A 19,347-nucleotide genomic window follows, 5' to 3' on the forward strand; every position below is an offset into this window, starting at 1 on the left:
TAGAGTATAGAAATGCAACTGATTTTATAAGTTGATTTCATACCCTGCAACTTTGCCGTAGTTGTTGATTATTTCTAATAGTTTTCTGATGGATTCTTTAGGGTTCTCTATATATAGAATCATGTCATCTGCAAACAGCGAGAGTTTCACTTCTTCCCTGCCAATTTGGATTCCTTTTGTTTCTTTTTGTTGCCTAATTGCTCTGGCAATACTAGCAATACACAAAACAATCTACAGATTCAATGCAATCCCCCTCAAAGTTTCATGGGCCTTTTGGAAATGGAAAAGTTGATCCAAAATAGTGTGCTTCTCACATAAAGATAGACAAATACACCAACAGAGTAGAATTGAGAGCCCAGAAATAAGCCCACATATCTATGGTCAATTGCTTTTTCCAAAGGGTGCCAAGCCCACTCATTGGGAAAAAAAAAGTCTCTTCAAAAATGGTTCTGGGAAAACTGGATATCCAACAAAAGAATGCCATTAGACCCCTACTTGCATCATATACAAAAATTAACTCAGGGTAGATCGATAACCCAAAAAAATGGCTAAAACTGTAAACTGATTAAAAGAAAACATGGGGTAAAATTTTAAGACCTTAACTTTGGCACAGGTTTTTATATATGACACCAAAAGTAGGAACAAAAAAGACAAATACAATATTGGACTTCATCTTGGTTAAAAACTTTTGTGCTTCAAAAGAATTTCTCAAGAAAATGAAAAAGACAACCTACAGAATAGGAGAAAATATTGCAAATCATATGTCAAAAGATAAACGGAGGCATATTACAAATTGTAAGAGTTTGCTTGAGCAAAAGTCAGTTGGAATTGGGCAGCACCAAACCAGCAAGTGCTTAGACTCCACCAGCAGGAGTCAGGGAAAGACTTGCGTAGAGGAGGTGCGGAAGCAGAGAAAGGGAATCATTGACTGGCTGCAGCTTACAGCCCAGGCGACTTTTCGTGATTGTTTGTCCTCAGGTTTTGCTTTCTTACCCTTGAGGTGGTACAGGCTGAGGTTTTGGTTTGCATACGTAGCCATCAGAGCTTTGGAGCAGCTTCTGTCTGATGGCCTCCTTGTTTAACCAATTAACACACATGGAGCATAAGCCCCATGTCAGGACAATATTTAACTCTTTCTACTCAACAACAAAAAGACGAACACCCTGGGGCCGACCCCGTGGCCAAGTGGTTAAAGTTCCATGCTCTCTGCTATGGTGGTCTGGGTTCACGAGTTTGGATCCTGGACGCTGACCTACAACACTCGTCAGCCATGCTGTGGTGGCGACCCACATAACATAGAGGAAGACTGGCAACAGAGGTTAACTCAGCTGAATCTTCCCAGCAAAATAACAAAAAACCGAAACAAACAAACCAACAAAAAGAGACAACTTGAGAGAGTGTCTGGCTGTTAAATAAATGTAGGTCAGTGTTCAGGTAGCAGGTAATGGAGACTGTCTGCTGGGTCTCCAAGCCCCACAGGACAGGAACTCCTGAGAGTCCTGTTTGTGCCAGTTCCCAGGACGGAAGGGACACCCACTAAGTGGGTCTGAATAAGCACTTCCTGATGGACCTTCTGTCTCTGTCTTCGGGGATGTAGCCACTACCACCCCACGCTGGCCCTGCACCCACAGCCAGCACCAGGAGGAGCCAATCCCTGAGGTCTGCATCCCCAGTGCCAAGCCCCAGGACCAGCTGCGTGGCTGCCCCCACCCCAGAGACATCTATGTGCTGCCCCCAGTGGGCCCTGCCTCCTCCTTCTCTGATAGGACTCTTCATGTTTTCATGGCTCATCTTTGCCTGGCCCTGAGGCAGCCAGGGGCCACACAGGGAAGAGTCATTCCTCCCCTGGGGCAGCAGTCCATGGATGAGGGAATCGGGACCTCAGCAGGGGGTCTGAATCCACCCCTGGACAGAGGATGCCCCTGTGTCCCCCGCAGCCAGTGTGGGGCGGCCACCAGGGGGCAGCAGGGAGTCACCTGGCCCAGCGCCTGAGATGGGATGGGCCTGGGCATCAGGGAGTTCCACCGTGCAGGGGGGTTAGTGACCAGGACCTCACGCCTGAAGGAAAAGGCATAGGTTTTTCTAGAGTATCGTCCTTGACACTCATGTAGAATTCCTCTAGCTCCGTGTCTCTCAGATCTGTTCTTGGGGAATTTTCCTTTCTCTCTGGCACATGCTCAGATCCTTCTTTTCATCCCAGCCCATGCCATTCACGCTGAAACACCGTCGTGTCAGACATTTTTCCAGCACCGCATCTGTACCCGGCCCTGTGCACACATTAGGGCTACTGAGGCACAGCCCCTGTGACCTGCCCCAGGAGCTCTCAGGAAGAGCAAAAGCTTGCAGCTCCTCTGTGACTCCTGAAATACTCCATGTGCCTTAGCAAGGGGGAAGTTTTATTCAGCTCTGCCAATCAGAAGCTGTGATCCGGGGTAGGACCCTGCCGCTGTCTGTGCCTCAGGGTGTCAGCTGTAGAGTAGTTTCCGATAATGTCAACAGATTCACCTCTGAGCCCTGCCAGCCCAGGAGTGAGTCCATGACATCACTCCTGACATTACAGGAACAAAGAAGGACTTTACGGTGGTGAGGGAATGCTGTGAACAACTGCATGCCAAAAAATTAGATGACGTGGACAAATTCCTAGGAAGACAAGTTACTGGAACTACCTCAATGAAAAATAGAAAACCTGAAGAAGCGTGCACCAAGAAAAAAGACTAAATTAGTAACTAAAAACTACCCACAAAGAAAGGCCCAGACACACATGGCTTCACTTAAGAATTCCATGAACTATTTAAAGGATTACTACCAATTGTTCACAAGCTTTTCCGAAAAATATTAGAAGTGAAAGTGGTTACCAGAGCGCCAACCCATAAGTGGTTAGGAGAATTCCTCCAGAGGGAGCTGGGAAAAATTTACATAGAGAAAGTGCAGACGCAGAGAAAGGGAAATATTTGATTGGCTCATTAATCCCTGAGCCTGATTCCATGAGGCTCATTATGTCATGGATGGACTCCCTGAGGATGGGACTTGTATACAGAGGGAGGAAGGATACTGGGGTGTTAACCAGGTAAGGGTGAGTACCTCATTCTACGAGGCCACTATTACTCTGACACCAAAGCCAGATAAAGAGGTCACAAGGAAAGAAAACTATAGATCAGTAACACTTACAGGTATAGATACAAAAATCCTCTACAAATTCCCGGAAAATCTAACCCAGCAACATGGGAAAAGGCGTAAACTCCATGACGAAGTGGTGTTTAGCTCAGGAATGCAAGTTGTTTTAACACCTGGAAGTCAGTTAATGGAAGGCACCAACTGAATAGAATAAAGGAGAAAAGTCATGATCTTCTCAAGAGTCACAATGTCTTCACGGAGCAGACGTTGCTTCTGGTTGGGTTTCTAGTCCTGTTACAGCCTCAAACAGGTGAGACTGGAGGTGCAGAGATGGGACGGGGTGTTACTCTGTGCAAAGAATCTGGGTGTCCCATACCCAGGGTGAGGGTATTGATGATAAATGATAAAGGAGTGTGATTCTGTGTTTCTGAATGTTCTGGTATTGAGATGCCACTTCCTAGACACGTGATATGGACACAGAATGAAAGGATGACTAGGATTCAGGCATTGGTGAGGAGAAGGCACACCGGAAGGGCTTCAGTCGGAGAGAAGAACGTATGGAAACTAGAAGACAGAAGAGAGCGTGAGGCGAAAGTAGGAAAGTCTACATCAGCTAGGGCTGAGTGAGATCAAGGAAAGAGCAGGAACCACCTGTTTCTGTCTATACATCTCATTCGAACATCACTGCCCCATGCCCCCCAACACACCACCCATGTGGCTTGTGAAAAAGTCTGTCCTTAAACATCTCCCCATGTCATTGTGGGGCCTCAAATCTGAATCAAGCTCAGTTGACGAGGGCGGGACAGTCAAACCCCAAGACCCAGGTGGCCCAGGAAGGACTTGGGGAGACAAGCAGGAGGAAGTGAGAGTTTCCACGGTGACCTAGACCTGAGCTTCTGAGACTGCAGTGAGCGCACAGTCCCCTGGGGCTCCCCACAAGATGCAGAGGCGGCTGCAGCAGGTCAGGGTGGGGCCCAGGAATCTGCATGTCTAACAGCTCGCAGGGGATCCTGGGCTGCTGGTCCTCCAAGGACCACACTTTGAGTGGCTTCACTCCTGCTCACCTGCTCCTCACAGCTCAGGTGACAGTCAGCACCAGAAGGTGCAGTCTGTGAAGCTCAGGGGACATGCTCACCCTCCTCCAGGCTCCATGGGGTTTTGGCCCTGCACTCAGCTCTGTCCACATTGCTCCCTCCCATCAGACTTGGGGCCTCAGTCTCCTGACTCAGCCTCCTGAGGCATCTGGGGCCTCTGGGCAGATAGTCACTATCTGCTGTGCTGAAGCAACAGTGACATTGAGGGTTGTAATTGTGTCTGCTGTAAACACGCTCCTGGCACAGCCCCACAAGATTCAGGTCAGATCCCAAATCAAACCTCACAGGCCCCAGACTCCAAATCCGGCAGCATGGCCTCTCTGAGCATCCTTCAGCTCCAGCCCAGCTGTGAGGCTGATGTTTGTTGCTGTTCCTGTGCAGAGTAGGGGACGGGGCTCTTTCCCACTATTTCCTTGTGACAAAGAAGTGAGACCAAAACCATCCTGGGCTGGCCCTCCTCCCCTGCTGCCCCCTCTTCTGTTGTCAGCTCCTCTGGCATGTGTCACTTTCTAGGTTCAAGACTGAAGAAATGTAGCCCCCTCTTCTCTCCCACCATTTGACAAAGTGCGTCCTTGGGAGCATCAGCTCATTGAGGCCACTTGGGAACAAAGGCCCTGTCCCTGCCTGTGGCCTGTGTGCTCAGACACCACCTGATCCACTCAGGAGAGGCAGCTGTAGCTGACATCCAGATGGTCAGAGTCCAGGCTGGGACAGTGCATGGGGATCACCTTGAGATCCTGCCTCCAGCTACTGTTGTCTGCCCCATCCTGGGGTGGGGGCCTCTCTGTCCACCTTTGCATATCTGTTCTCTCTTCCCATTACCAGGGAGAGGGGTGTGGGGACAGGTGGCTCTAGCCTTACTTGCCTGTGACCTGAGAAAGCAGATCCTGGGGGGGTCTTCCACGCCATGCGAGGTCAGGTGTGGTCTGTAACCTGTAGCCTTGGAGCCCTGATGGAGCCGTGGACCCTACCGTCAGAGATGCCCTGAGCCTCCTCATAAATCCCTTTCCCCACCCCATGGTTTGTCTTAGCTGCCTGCCCCTCATCAGCACTTCCGGGGTACTGAACCTTACCACGGTAACACAAATCTTCAAGGTTCTGTTTAAAAGTCCTGCCCTCAGGGAGAACAGCCATGACATAAAGACTGAGATGCTTTTCCTGAATGTTCTGATAGGACCCTGGACATCCGCTTTTGTAGCTCTTAGCACATGTCCTATCGCCTTCATATCTGTGTCTTGGTTAGACCCGCTTCTGTGAGGTGGAGATTGTGCACAGGGCCCAGCAGGGTAGGGACCTGGGGTATTTTCAGTGATGGTCCTAACTCACATTGGAAACCACGAAATGTTTCCCTACGGGACATTCCCTATGGGACAGGGTAAGACTGTAACTGAGTGCACAACTGCCCACCATGACCCCAGAAGGGGCAGGCATGGGGATGGAGGGTCTTAGGTCAGAGCAGAGACTGTACTGCCTGGGAACTTGAGACAGGCTCCTGGGAGGACAATTCACACATTAGGGGAGGGGACACATGGCAGGAGGCCCCTCCCAGGGGGTTGGGGTCAAGAGACAAAGCAGCTGGAAGGAGCCCAGCCCTGCTGCAGAGGCCCTGAGACCAGAGTTCTGGGGGAGTGAGCTAGTTTGCTGGGGCGGCTGTCACAGAGCACCACACACTGGGGGCTGACAAGAGAGGCTTACTATCTCACAGTTCCGGGGTTAAAAGTGTGGGATGGATGTGTCACAGGGTCGGTGTTCTCGTGGGCTCTGAAGGAGAATCTGGTCCGGGACTCTCTTCGAGCTTCTGCAGGTTTGCAGGCAATCGTTGGTGTTCCTTGCTCGAAGATTCTGCCTCCATCTTCATATGATGTTCTCCCTTGTGAGGGTCTCCAAATTTTCTCTTCTGGAAGGATGTCTGTCAAATTGGATTAGGGGTCCGTCCTATTGCGGTAGGATCTCGTCTTAAATTAGCGAATTACATCTGCGGTGATCCTTTATCCAGTAAGGTCCCATTCACAGGTACTGAGGTCAGGACTTCAATTTGCGGGTTTGAGAGGGGACTCAAATCAACTTTAACAGTGGTTCTGCCATGGTTTGGCCCTCCCTTCCCTTGGGGACAAGCTTGTAGGTGCCCAGCTCTGCAGGTTGCAGTGCACCACCAAGCTGTCAGGGATTCAGGTGAGGCATGAACTGAAAGACCAGAAGACCCCTGGCCGTCCCCTAAATGTCCCATCTCTTGTGCCTGATGTCCAGCCTCCAGCCCATAATGAGCAAATCTCTGACCCAAAGAAAGGTGGCCTCCGCAGCCTCCAGTCAGGCCATAGTGAGACAAGAACCTATTTCCTCAGAGGGACTCAGTGGCTACTGGCTTCCTGGTGGAGGCCGCGGGATACCAAGCTTATCTGCTTCTCTTCCAACCCCAGGTCCTGGGCCTCCTGAGCCAGCTCAGCTCTGCTCTTGACGTGGCGTCCCTAAGGCCTGTTAAACTCCCCCTGTGCTCTCTGGACTGACCCGAGGGATCAATGTGAGGTGTCCTTGCTTTCTCTACCAAGTGACCTTTCCCCCAGTGACCCCAGCCCAGCCCCCAGGACCATCAGTCATCACCTGCCCACTGGGGAAATTAACAAAAGAAAGCTTAGCTAAATTGGAGTCAGAAAGGACTGTAGGAAGAGCTCTCATGCCTGTCATAGAGCATCAATTACTCCAAATGGGAGTTTCATCTCCAACAGGAAGTACAACTCCTCATGGTCCACAGCCGCAAATGGGAGGGAATGACAAGTACCGCCAGGACTACTTGGTTGTTCAAGTAATCAGAGTTTATTGATAAAGGGGAACAGAACGAGGAAAGGGGAAACAAAGAACAACAAATTGGTACTTACAACACCCACACCACAATCAGCCCGGAAGTCCCAATAGTTTGCACGGCGGGCGGGTTGCCAACTGTCCCGGTCTGGGGCAAAGCGTCCTCTCCTCAGGGAGACTCCCAATCGTTCTATGCCTGGGAATCCCTTTTATTCTAATGTTTTCTGGGTTCTGATTCAGGGTTTCAAACATTTAGACACTTTGAGTTATTTCTTCTTGTTCCCATGGATGGGCTGTTTCTATAGTCTGATCAGGTGCCCATCGGGGTGGTCAGCCCAGACAAGGAACATGACGCAGGACATTGTCTTAGTAACTTGTGCCCTGGGGTCAGGGCCATCTTTGGCCCTGAGCCCAGACACATTCTTTCACGTAGGCCCCAGATCCCAGTGTCCCTGGAAGGCAGGGAGGTCAATGAACTCTGCACTCCTTTACTGCTGAAGGAAGATTTCTGTCCCCACCCAGCAACAGCCCGGCCAATGAGAAGCCGCTGCCTCTCTGAACTGTTACTTCCCCCAGTGGGCTTTCTTTAGAACAGCCCCTCCCAACTCCCCATTTTCTCCTTAAAAGCAGCTCCTCTCCTTTCTTTTCTGGATTCGCCTGTCGCTTGCCATAGCATGCACTTCCTGAATTGCAATTATTTTGGCTATTTCTGCATAAATTCGTTTTGAGATTAAAATACCTGGTGAATTTGCTTTTTTGTGTGTGTGAGGAGGACTGGCACTGAGCTAACATCTGTGCCCGTCTTCCTCTATTTTCTATGGGCGCTGCCCCAGTGCGGCTTCATGAGCGGTGCTACGTCTGCACCTGGGATGCAAACCTGCGGACCCTGGGCCGCCGAGGCGAAGTACAGGAACTTAACCCCTGTACCACTGAGCAGGCCCCGAATTTGCTTTTTAGGTTGACACACCCAGACCTACATGCTGCTCTCTGCAGACAGTGTGTGGACACACACTGATGTCGACACTGGGGAGTTCATGTTGGCAGTTTCTGCAGAAGTAAGTATCCAATCCCAGAACGAGAAGCCACAAGCCGGGCTGCCTCGTGAGGCAACGGGGACAAGATGACCCACAGCTCAGATCGGGACAGGCACGAACCAGTTCTGCTGTGGCTCTGCCCTGACATCCTGTGATGTCTCTGTCAGAGAACCACGACTGCATCCCTGCACCCAAAGGCCCCACAAGGCAGAACAGGGGGCTGGGAGGATGTGCCCTCCCATGACCTGTGCCAAGGCCAGTGCACCTGTGGGCATGTGTGCATGCGTGTGCTTGCATGTGTGCATGTATGCATGCAAGTGTGCATGTGCATGGGTGTGCATTTTACTGTGGCCAGGAAATGTTGTCAATGTCCATTGTCCCAAGCCTAAGACTTTCTGTTTCCATAACTTTCCTCCTTCCACTGTTCCGGTGTCTTTGCTTTGTATTAAGTATAAGAATAAGGATTAAGGATATTATTATTATTATTAGGAGGAGGAAACATTCACATGTGCTTAATATGTATCAAGCACCATTCAAAGCACTTCATATTTATTAAACTGTTTAATCACACATCCTCTGTGAACAGGCATTCTCATCATCACCCCGTTTTACAGACAGGGAAGCTGAGGCATGGGGGGATGAGCAACCCGCCTGAGGTCAGAACTAGGAAGTGGCCGACCCAGCAGCAAACCCGGGTCTCTGACCCCAGAGTCCCCGGTCTTCACCCCCATCCTGTGGCCTCTCATTGTGCTTTCAAAGCTGAGAGTTGGCCCCTCCTTAAGATGCCAGGAACTTCTCTCTCCTATTTCAAAAGGAAATGACTGATACTGTGACACTGCAGTGCAGCCCTGTCCAATAGAAATAAAATTAGAAACACATATGTAATTCATAAATTTATAGTAACCACATTTAAAAAATGAGAAGAAACAGGTGGAATTATTTTTCATAATATATTTTAACGCAATTTGTTGAAATATTGTTTCAATAAGAATTAAACATAAAAATATTGATATATTTCACATTATTTTTATACTACATCTTTGGAATGCGGTGGGTATTTCAGAACCACAGCACATCTCTCCTGGGACCACCACATTTCCTGCTCGGCAGCTATATAGAGTGTAGCTTGTAGCCACCCTATGGACAGAGTAGCTGAAGGATGAGGTTTGCTTGGGGTAACAGTCCCTGCAGTATGTCCTCACCGCCACCAGGGGGCGCTGGAGGGTCCCATGACCCCGAGCCCCACAGAGGACGAATGGCTGCTTCACTTTCCACCCAAACCAGGAATATTGAGGCCACCCAGAAATGAGCAAATTTTTACAACGTTTGTCCACACTACCTCCATTCTCAAAGGCAAGATATTAAGTACAACTACAATTTTAAAGACGAAGATGAGCCATCAACACATATTTTTCATTATTAGTCCATGTAATAAAGGACAATAGTCTGTGTGATATTTTTATGAATGTCACCTCAAAGTGACATCACTTTGAGTGGGAAGATCATTTCTGTAAACCTCATGACAAGTCATAAAGTTAGATTTTGTGCATAGATCTAGAAAGGAAGGCTGCTCAAAAGAAGTAGTTTATTGAACTTGGATGACCTGATATTCTCCACGAAGAGATACATTTGCCTATTTCACAAGCACAGATCACTTTTACGAAGGTCGATTCTCCCCAGGATGGTACTAACAGGTTCCCGGCCATGTTGTGACAAGGCCCAGAAGCGAAGGTGTCAGAACCGGCCTGCAGGAGTGGCCAGCAGGGCCCCACGGGGGAGACTCTGAGGGGTGAAGTGTGAGGAGCGGAGGCATCGAGGTGGGAGGGTGGAGAGGAGCTGTGTGTAACACACTCAGCGGGAAGAGTAGTGCGCGCGTCTGAGGCACGTGGCCCTCGTCTCATCTTCAATGATCTCTTCAGACCAAACTCTGAGTGAACACATGGGATCTCCTGTCTGTGCTCATGTATCAGCACAGTGCTCCACACGTCATTTCTGTGAACAACGTCTCCAGCATTTTGTCAGTGAATTAGTGTCATCACATCCTCAGCAGCGTAAGGTTTGAAAACAAAGACATTTGTTCACAATATTAGGTGAAAAATGCATCTTGCCGATCATGTTTATAAAAATTAAAAGGTTTCTGTTCTACTCTGTCGGTTGTCCAAACTCAATGGCCTTGACCATGTTAGAAAGGGAATCCTGATCCTAACTTGTCAGGAGATGAGCCTGACATGGGGAGCTCGACCAGACATCAGACTTCCGCAAGGTCCTACAGAAACACGCTCCTGGGCTGTCTGTCATGGAGGGAACAGAGGGAGTGTCCCCACCTCTGTGCACAGAGAGACCACGTTTAACCTGGAAACACAGATTCCAACACCATGAAGATCTGAGCGCTCCTCACACAGACTCAGGGAGGAGGGAGCACCTGAATACAGAAGAGGTGATGGTGACAGGAGGGCTGGGATGAGAGAGGAGGATATGGGCCATGGTGAGGGGCAGGCAGGGAGGGGGCTGACAGGTCAGGCTCTGAGGTCAGGCTCCTGGGTGAGAATCTTGACTCACTCATCACTGTCTGGGGGACTTCGGGGAAATCATTTAACCTCACAATGATGGCTCGCTTCTCATCAGACTGGAGGAGAGGGTGACCTTGAGCAGAAGGCTGCTGGTGGGTTATTGTGACATCTGGTTGAGGGGGTGAATGTCAGCACTCACCAGGGGTCTGGCATCTATTGAGGGCTCAGCAGTAGTCATTCTGTTGACTGGCTGTACATGTAGGATGACTTCCACTCTGGGGGCACTGGGGTTGTTGGTTTGGGGGTCCTAGTAAGTCCAAGTCCTCTGGGCTGTGCTCAAGGGGAAAGGGTGTGACTGCTGCTTCCTTTGTAGACACTTCCATTGGGTAGAATCAACCCCCACTCTGAAACCCACACCTAGCTCTTCTTCTGACCTCAGGAAATTACCAGCAGGAGGTCCTTAGGCTCAGAACTCAGACAGGAGCTCCGACAGAGGGAAAGGAGAACAGAAGTGCGTTCAATGCTGCTCCCTTCCTGAGCTGCAAGAAGAGAGAGGAAGAGGAGCTTGGAGAGGCCGGTCCAGCCAGGCAGCGCTGGGAAACAGCTGCTGGAAGCCTCCCCCCCCCCATGGACTGGGTTCCCTTCTACCTCCTTCCCCCCCTTTTCCCACAGGTCAGAGTGTCCCGGGGTACTCAGATGTCCCCCTCCCTCCAAGCATGGGCCTAGGGACTTCTGTCCAGTCTCAATGCGCTGAGCATCATTCTGGTATTTCCTGTTTCCGGGTCTCTGTGCTCTGCCTGTGCTGACCCCGCCCCCATCTGCATCTGCCTCCCTGGGAGCCTCAGCCAAGCTCACCTGCACCCTGAGCACCTACTCCATTCACTGTATCAACAGAGACCAGGGAAGGACCCTGCGGAGGTGAAGAAGGTTAACAGAGATGGAAGCCACAGCAACGGGAATGGGACCCTTGACCACTTCTCAGGCTCCAGCCCTGTGGCTGACTCCTACTTCACCGTCTCCAGCATCCAGTCTGAGGACGAGGCTGAGCATCACTGTGGTGAGAGCCATACAATTGATGGACAGGATGGGTAAGCCACAGTGACAGTGACAAAGGGGAAGTGAGATCAAAACCTCCCTCCCCCCCCCACTCTTCCCCACAGGGACTTAGGGTGAGCTGTCCCCTGTCCCTCTCCAGGACTCTTAAACTTCGACTCTTCTCCTTATAATGCCCGTCATCCTGAGCTCCACCTGGAGAAACCACTAAGAAGAGGCTGACGTAGGTAACATTTAGGTCATTTTGATAAATTGACATCCTGTTTCCTCCTCCACAGGCCTGTGGGGATGATGCTGGCAGAGACCAGACCAGCCCTGGCAGGAAAAAGACCCTTAGAAGTGGCTGATCTGAGATGACTCTGTTCCCAAGAACTATCATGCCCTGTGCTCCCAGCTTGGGTTCTGCTCTGGGACAGGGGCACGGATTTCAGAGTTCTAGTGGTGACCAGAAGTCTGCAGCTACTGTCTTGACTCTGGGCTCACCCTGAAGTGAAGTGGGACTCCTGTCAGCATTGAGGGAAAGTAGGAAGCATTTGGCCCCCACGGCAGGCAGGACAGAAACCTGAACTCTATTGTGGTGGCAGAGCTGTGTTCCAGTAGAAAACTGGGGTGCATGATAGGAAGTCCGTGGCAGGACCAACATGGAGCACAACCTGGGCTTCTCCAGCTGTGGTAGATGATCAGCTTGTGGTGGCAAGAATGGTTCCACAACCTGCCCAGAGGACTTTTCCAGGGACAGACAAGGATAAATTCACTGGAACAGCAGCAGGGTATGGTGGATGGGGAACACTGAGGTGCAAAATATGTTGACTCCCCTGATCTCAGCCCTGTGGATGATCCACCTCAAACACATTGGTAGGGGCAGGATTCCTGGATGTGTTGATTTCCTCCATAGCTCTTCTGGAATCTGAAAAACAAGCATCTTTCACACACACTCACACCTTGTATCAACACGGAGTAGCCATATTGACCAGGTAAAGCTGGTCCCTGGGCACTGACCTGAGCAGGGTCAACTGAGAAGTCGGGGCTGAACCGCAGAACATCAGGCTCGTCTACCCCCGTGTCTAATCTCCAAGATGGAAAGTCCAGGAGCTGGCCACAGTTTGGATGACCCCCCAGGTGGGTAAGAGGTGGCCAGGCTCCTGGGAATGGAGTGGACGGGTTACCGGAGTAGCAGGAGGAGAGGTGGACATCAGGGCTCAGTCCTGCAGTGACATGTGTCAGCCTGTGGTTGGCTGAGTCACTAAGGTCACAGGGCCACCTCCCATGCTCCCCACTCAACTAAAGGGTTGATCTCTACAAGGGTTTGCAGTGACTTTGTCCCCAACAAGGCCTCCCATGGTCCCTCCAGTGGGGAGTTTCCGCCACCACTTACATTGTAGGAAAGGGAGTCAGAAGGACTGTGGGGAAATAAATCCAAACGCCAGTGTGGATGACACCACAACCATGTTCCCCTGGGCCTCGTGGTGCTAACAACTTGGAAGAAGGTCAACAGTAGCCTCTGGTGGACAGACAGAGGGACAAACTGCTAGAAGTCATGATAGAAAGCGGTAAAGGGAGGCAGATAAAGATCATGCCCTGTTGTGCCACGATGGTGACCAAGCAGTGAGGGCGCTGCCTCTACAAAGCCTTGCTGGAGAGGGACCAAGGGCCCAGGAAAGGACATTACTCATGGTCAAGTTTGCGACAGGGGCAGGGTCTCATCAGAGGCCACTCTCAGCTCTTGTCACATGAAAGTGACTAACGAAAAGTGTGAAGGACAACTGTCCCTTCCTGGGCTTTTCCAACCCATGCACTTGGCCTCACAGATTTTCACCAAATTTGGTGAAATTCATGAACAAATGTATCCAAGAAGCTCAACAAAGCTCGGGCAGAGGAACCATGAGAAACAGCACCAACACACATCATAACGGGATTGATGAAGTGAATAGAAACCAGTGGTGAAGACACCCTCTTACAAGCAGCCAGAGAGAAACAACATGCTCCATACAGAGGAGCGAGCATCACTCTGAGGGCAGGCTCTCATCAGAAGCCGTGTGAGCAAGAAGACAGTGGAGCGATGTCTTTAAAATACTGAAAGAGAAAACCTGTCAACCTTGAATTCCTTACCCAAGGAAAATATCATTCAAAGATGAAAGCAAAATAAAACATTTTCAGACTGCGAAATCTTACAGAATTGATGACCAGCAGATCCTCACTACAAGATACGGTACAGGATGCCCCTCAGATAGAAGAGAGTAATGGTAGATAGAAACATGAATCTACGCAAAGAAATAAGCATCAGATATGATAAATATAGAAATGTTTTTATTTGTCAAAGTCTATGGAAGATAGACAACTGTTCAAAGCAAATAATAATAATAGCATTTTGCAATTTATAATGAATGTAAAAGTAAAATATATGACAATGATACCACAAGTGCTGGGGGGAAAAAAGAACATGTTATGGTGTTCTCATGCTACATGTGAAAAGATAGCATATCAAGGAAAGGTAGACTTTGACAAGTGAATCATTTAAGTTTAAAACCATTAAAATAAAACCATTCTAACAACAAAGAGGTATACCCAATAAGATGTATTAGTTATGCTTCTCCAGAAAATATAGAACCAATAGGATAAATGTCTCATATGTACATAAAACGTATATATGTCTGTGTATATACACACATATACATATGCATATATTTGGGAGACATATATCATATATATTAATACTATATAATAGATTGTATATACATATATTACACATAATATGCTATACTGTATATATGTAAATAATGCGTATATGTAAAACTTATCTCTCTACATATATATAAATATGCTTAAAGTTGCTTAAAGTTGTCCTATAACTTGGGGATTCTCTGATAATTTTTAATGTCTTTTTCTAGCTTTTATATATATAAATATATATATGTAGAGAGAGAGAGAGATTTGAAATAATGGTTCTTGGAATTGTGGGCTGGCAAGTCTGAAATCTCTAGACAGACCAGAAGGCTAGAGAAACTTAACAAGAATTGATGTTTCATCTTTAGTCCAAATTTAATCTGAATAATTAAACATTTTAAGAGGAGACAGAGAAGAAAATCAAAAGATCCAATCAAGGGCTGGCCCCGTGGCCGAGAGGTTAAGTTCGCGCACTCCGTTGCAGCCGGCCCAGTGTTTCGTTGGTTCGAATCCTGGGCGCAGACATCGCACTGCTCATCAAACCATGCTGAGGCAGCATCCCACATGCCACAACTAGAAGGACCCACAACAAAGAATATACAACTATGTAATGCGGGGATTTGGGAGAAAAAGGAAAAAAATAAAATCTTTGGGAAAAAAAAAAGATCCAAATCAAACTTCTAGAAATGTTAACTAAAATGTCTCAGATTAAAAATACAAGGGATGAGATTAACAGCAGACAAAATGCTGCAGAGGAAGAGATCAGTGAACTTGAGGACGCAGTGATAGAAACTGCAAAAGAAAAGCCAAAAAAAAGACATTAAAAATTATCAGAGAATCCCCAAGTTACAGGACAACTTTAAGCAACATAACTAAATGGAATTGGAGTCCCCCCAAAAGAAAAAGTGGTGTGGGAAGACAGAAAAAATATTTGAAGAAATAATGGCCAAAACCATTCTTAATTTGATGAAAACCTAAGCCCAGAGACCCAAAAAGCTCCACAAACTCCAAGCACATAAGACAGGAAGACGTAAACACACACAAATATCAAATTGCTTGAGGTGGTGAAAAAGAGAGTATTGAAAGCAGCCAAAGAAAAAAGATACACTACACTCAGGGGAAGAAAGATAAGGATTCTAGCAAATTTCTAATTAGAAAAATGCAAGTGAGACAACAGTGGGCAAACATCTTTTAAAAGCTGAAATAAAGAAATTAATTCTTTATGCAGCAAAAATATCTTTCAAAAATCAAGGCTGAATAAAAAAATTTTAGACATACAAAATCTGACAGAATTGATTATCAGCAGACCCAAAATACGGGAAATAATAATAGACACCTCTCAGGCAGAAGGAATATTATACAGAAAGACTCTGTATCTACAAAAATGAATGAAAGAATCAGAAACGCTAACTACAGGATAAACATCATGAGCTTTTTCTTTATTTAAATCTCTTGAAAAGATAATCCACTGTCAAAGCAAAATATCATGGCGACGTACGTTGGAATTTATAGTGTAGGTAAAAGTAATATATATGACAGTCACTGATGTCTCATCGATGACTGAAATATGACGTTTCTCATTTACTGAGGCTGAATTTGTTTAATATAAATATTAAAAGCCATACGCTTATGCAGAAAACTGTAGTGATGATGAGAAGGCCTTGGAAGAACATAGAGATCCACTCACTCAGGCCACAGGGACGGCCAGGAGAAAGGTCAGTGGGTGTCCTGGGCACTTGCTCAAATATCTGAGTGACGTTATTAACAACTTTCACTTGTCGTCTCATCTGCTGGCACACTGAGAGGCTTTGCCTGCATTGCTTTTCCACACAAAGCAAGGGGTGCCCCTAAGGGAGCAAACACCCCTAGATGGTCAGTAGATAGTCCAATGCTGCGTGAGCGTAAACCGCCATGGCCACCAGAAAGCATTGACTCTTTTTTAGAGCTTCAATGGCCACAGCAATTTTAATCTTACTTGGATATTATTTTTGGCACTTCCTGGTTGGTATCAATGATTTTATTTTGTTGTCTGGACTTTTGGCCCCTAAGGTAGCACCAGTGACCCCTGATTTGGTCAGTAGAATAAGGACAATTGGTAAAAATGGACACGCTGAGTATATGAGAGCAATATTCACGCGAATTGCTTAGGGACAGGATCCCAAAGGTTTTCATTTAGCCCCCAAATGCAGAGGGTGCAAATCAAAATAAGAAAGGAGGCCTGGCACAGAGGAATAAATGAGTGTAATGGGGGAGTTTAGGGGCATAAAACCAATAACCTCTTGGTGTCTATCTAGACTTAGAATTTTAAGAGGAAGCAAGAAGTAATGTTTCCAGTAAGCATTTTGATCAGGACACAACAGGGGACCATCCTGAAGAGGAGAGACTAGTGGCCCAAAAAACTGAAATAGTTGCTATCAATCTAACAAAATATGTACAAGATCTATACGAGGAAAACTGTAAAACTCTTGGTGAAAGAGGTTAAAGAGGAGCTAAATAAGTGGAGAGATATTCCATGTTCATGGACAAGAAGATCCAATACTGCCAAGATGTCAGTTCTGCCCAACTTGATCTAAAGGTTCAATGCAATCCCAATCAAAATCCCAGCAAGTTATTTTGTGGATACTGATAATTTGATTCTGAAGCTTATATGGAGAGGTAAAAACCCCGGAATAGCCAACACAACACTGAAGGACAACAAAATCAGAGGGATGGCACTGCCGTTCTTCAAGAGTTCCTGTCGAGCTACGGTAACCAAGATAGCGTGATATCTGCAAAAGAATAGATCAATAGATCAATGGAACAGAATAAAAAGCCTGGAAATAGACCCACATAAATATGGTCAATTGATCTTTGACAAGGGAACAGAGGCAGTACGATGGAGCAAAGACAGTCTTTTCAGGGAGCCAGCCCAGTGGCCTAGTGGTTAAGTTTGGCGCGCTCCACTTTGGCAGCCCAGGTTCAGTTCCTGGGTGCAGACCTACACCACTCATCAGCCATGCTGTTGCAGCAACCCACATACAACATAGGAGAAGATTGTCACAGATGTTAGCTGTGAATCCTCCTCAGCAAAAAAAAAAAAAAAAAAAAAAAAAAGATAGTGTTTTCAACAAATGGTGCTGGAACAAGTGGATATCCACCTGCAAAAAAAAGAGAACTTATACTCTTCACAAAAATTAACTCAAAATGAATCTTAGACCTAAAAGTAAAACTCAAAATTATAAAACTCCAAGAAGATAACATAGGAGAAAATCTAGATGACCTTGGGTCTGGTGATGCCGTTTTAAATACACCAAAGGCCCAGTCCATGAAAGAAAGATTGATCAGCTGGACTTCATTATAATTCAAATGTTCTGCTCTGTGAAAAACACTGTCAAGAGAATGAGAAGACAAGCCACAGACTGGGAGAAAAGTATGTGCAAAAGATACATTTGATAAAAGGTTGTTGTTCCAAATATATAATAAACTCTTAAAACTTAACAATAAGAAAACAAACAATCCAGTTTAAAAACTGGCCAAAGACCTTAACAGACCACAGAAAATATACAAATGGCAAATAAGCATACGAAAAGACGCTCCAGGCATGTTATCAGGGGAATGCAAATGAAAACAACAATGAGCTACCACCACACACCCGTTCGAATGGCCTCGATCCAGAACGCTGACAACACCAAACGCTGGTGAGGATACGGAGCAACAGGAACGCTCATTCATCAATGGTTGCAAAACGGTTCAACCACTTTGGAAGACAATTTCTTACAAAACTAAAAATACTCTTACTCTACAGTCAAACAAGCCTGCTATTTGGTGTTTACCCAAAGGACTTGAAAAGTTGTGTCCGCACAAAAACCTGCACACGAATGTTTACAGCAGTTTTATTCATAATTGCTAAAACTTGGAAGCAACCAAGCCCTCCTTCAGGAGGCGAGTGGACAGGTGGAGCAGAGAGGGTTTTAGGGCAGTGAAACTATTCTGTATGATACTGTAATGGTGGATACAGGTCATTACACATTTGTCCAAACCCACAGAACGTACAACACCAAGAATGAACCTAATGTAAACTGCAGACTCTGGGTGATAATGTGTCACTGTGGGACCATCAATGTAACAAATGTCCCACTCTGGTGGGGGATGTCAATAGTAGGAGAGGCTGTGCGCGTTGGGGGCGGGGGAGTATATGGGAATCTCAACTTTCTGCTTAATTTTGCTGCGAGCCTAAAACTACTCTAAAAAATAAATTCTATTTAAAAAAGAAGTTGGCAGGCTGGCCCCGTGGCCGAGTGGTTAAGTTCACACGCTCCACTTCAGCGGCCCAGGGTTTTGCCCATTCGGATCCTGGGCACGGACATGGCACCACTCATCAAGCCACGCTGAGGCGGCGTCCCACATGCCACAACTAGAGGGACCCACAACTAAAAACAATATACAACTATGTACCGGGGGGCTTTGGGAGAAAAAGGAAAAATAAAATCTTAAAAAAAAAAGAAAAAGAAAAAGAAGTTGGCCTGAATGTTTTACCCCGAGTCTTCTTGAAGGGCCTGAAGACACCATAACTAATGGGGCTCACTGTAAAATGGACCCATATTGAGCGATTATGCTAAAGTGCGTCTCCACTCCCACCTGGGCCTGGACTCTCCCGGGGCAGAGCGGCTAATGCTGACATTACTGACTGGAGCTCCCTGGAGGAGGCAGCCCACGACCTTGAGTATGACATCCCCCCGGATGGTAGGATACACTAAAAGACCTGTGGAGGATTTAGGACATCTCTGAGGTGTGTCCTAAAACCACACCCCCCTGCACAACACTACAGGAGGAGAGACACTGAAACAGAGGTCTGTGACTTGGCTCCATGAGAATCTCAAAATGTAATAAACAATTGTAGATTTAGACCATGAAAGCAGCACTGACTGGCTTTTGAGCCTGCGTGATGCCGGCTCTGAATTAACTTTACACACTGCCAGGAGGCCCTTGTTGGCCAGCGTATCTCATGACGCCGACACTAATAATTGGTTATACAGGATCCACTAGACTCACAGGAAAGGACGTGCCCTGCCCACCCTCCGCAGCACTCACCACATGACCCCG

At 47.2% G+C, this 19,347-nt stretch overlaps 1 long non-coding RNA gene across 1 annotated transcript in view; it reads left to right on the forward strand.

The window, feature by feature from the left end:
* LOC139045962 (uncharacterized) overlaps nucleotides 1-18,715 on the forward strand; it is a 30,253-nt gene extending 11,538 nt beyond the window's left edge. Inside the window, exons 2-3 of the long non-coding RNA XR_011505505.1 lie at nucleotides 7,962-11,605; nucleotides 11,880-18,715. This is a non-coding gene — a long non-coding RNA (uncharacterized lncRNA). The remainder of the gene's footprint in view (nucleotides 1-7,961; nucleotides 11,606-11,879) is intronic.
* Nucleotides 18,716-19,347: the final 632 nt, after the last annotated feature.

The sequence above is a fragment of the Equus asinus genome, chromosome 8 (genome assembly GCF_041296235.1).
Source record: "Equus asinus isolate D_3611 breed Donkey chromosome 8, EquAss-T2T_v2, whole genome shotgun sequence".
NCBI classification, from domain to species: Eukaryota; Metazoa; Chordata; class Mammalia; order Perissodactyla; family Equidae; genus Equus; species Equus asinus.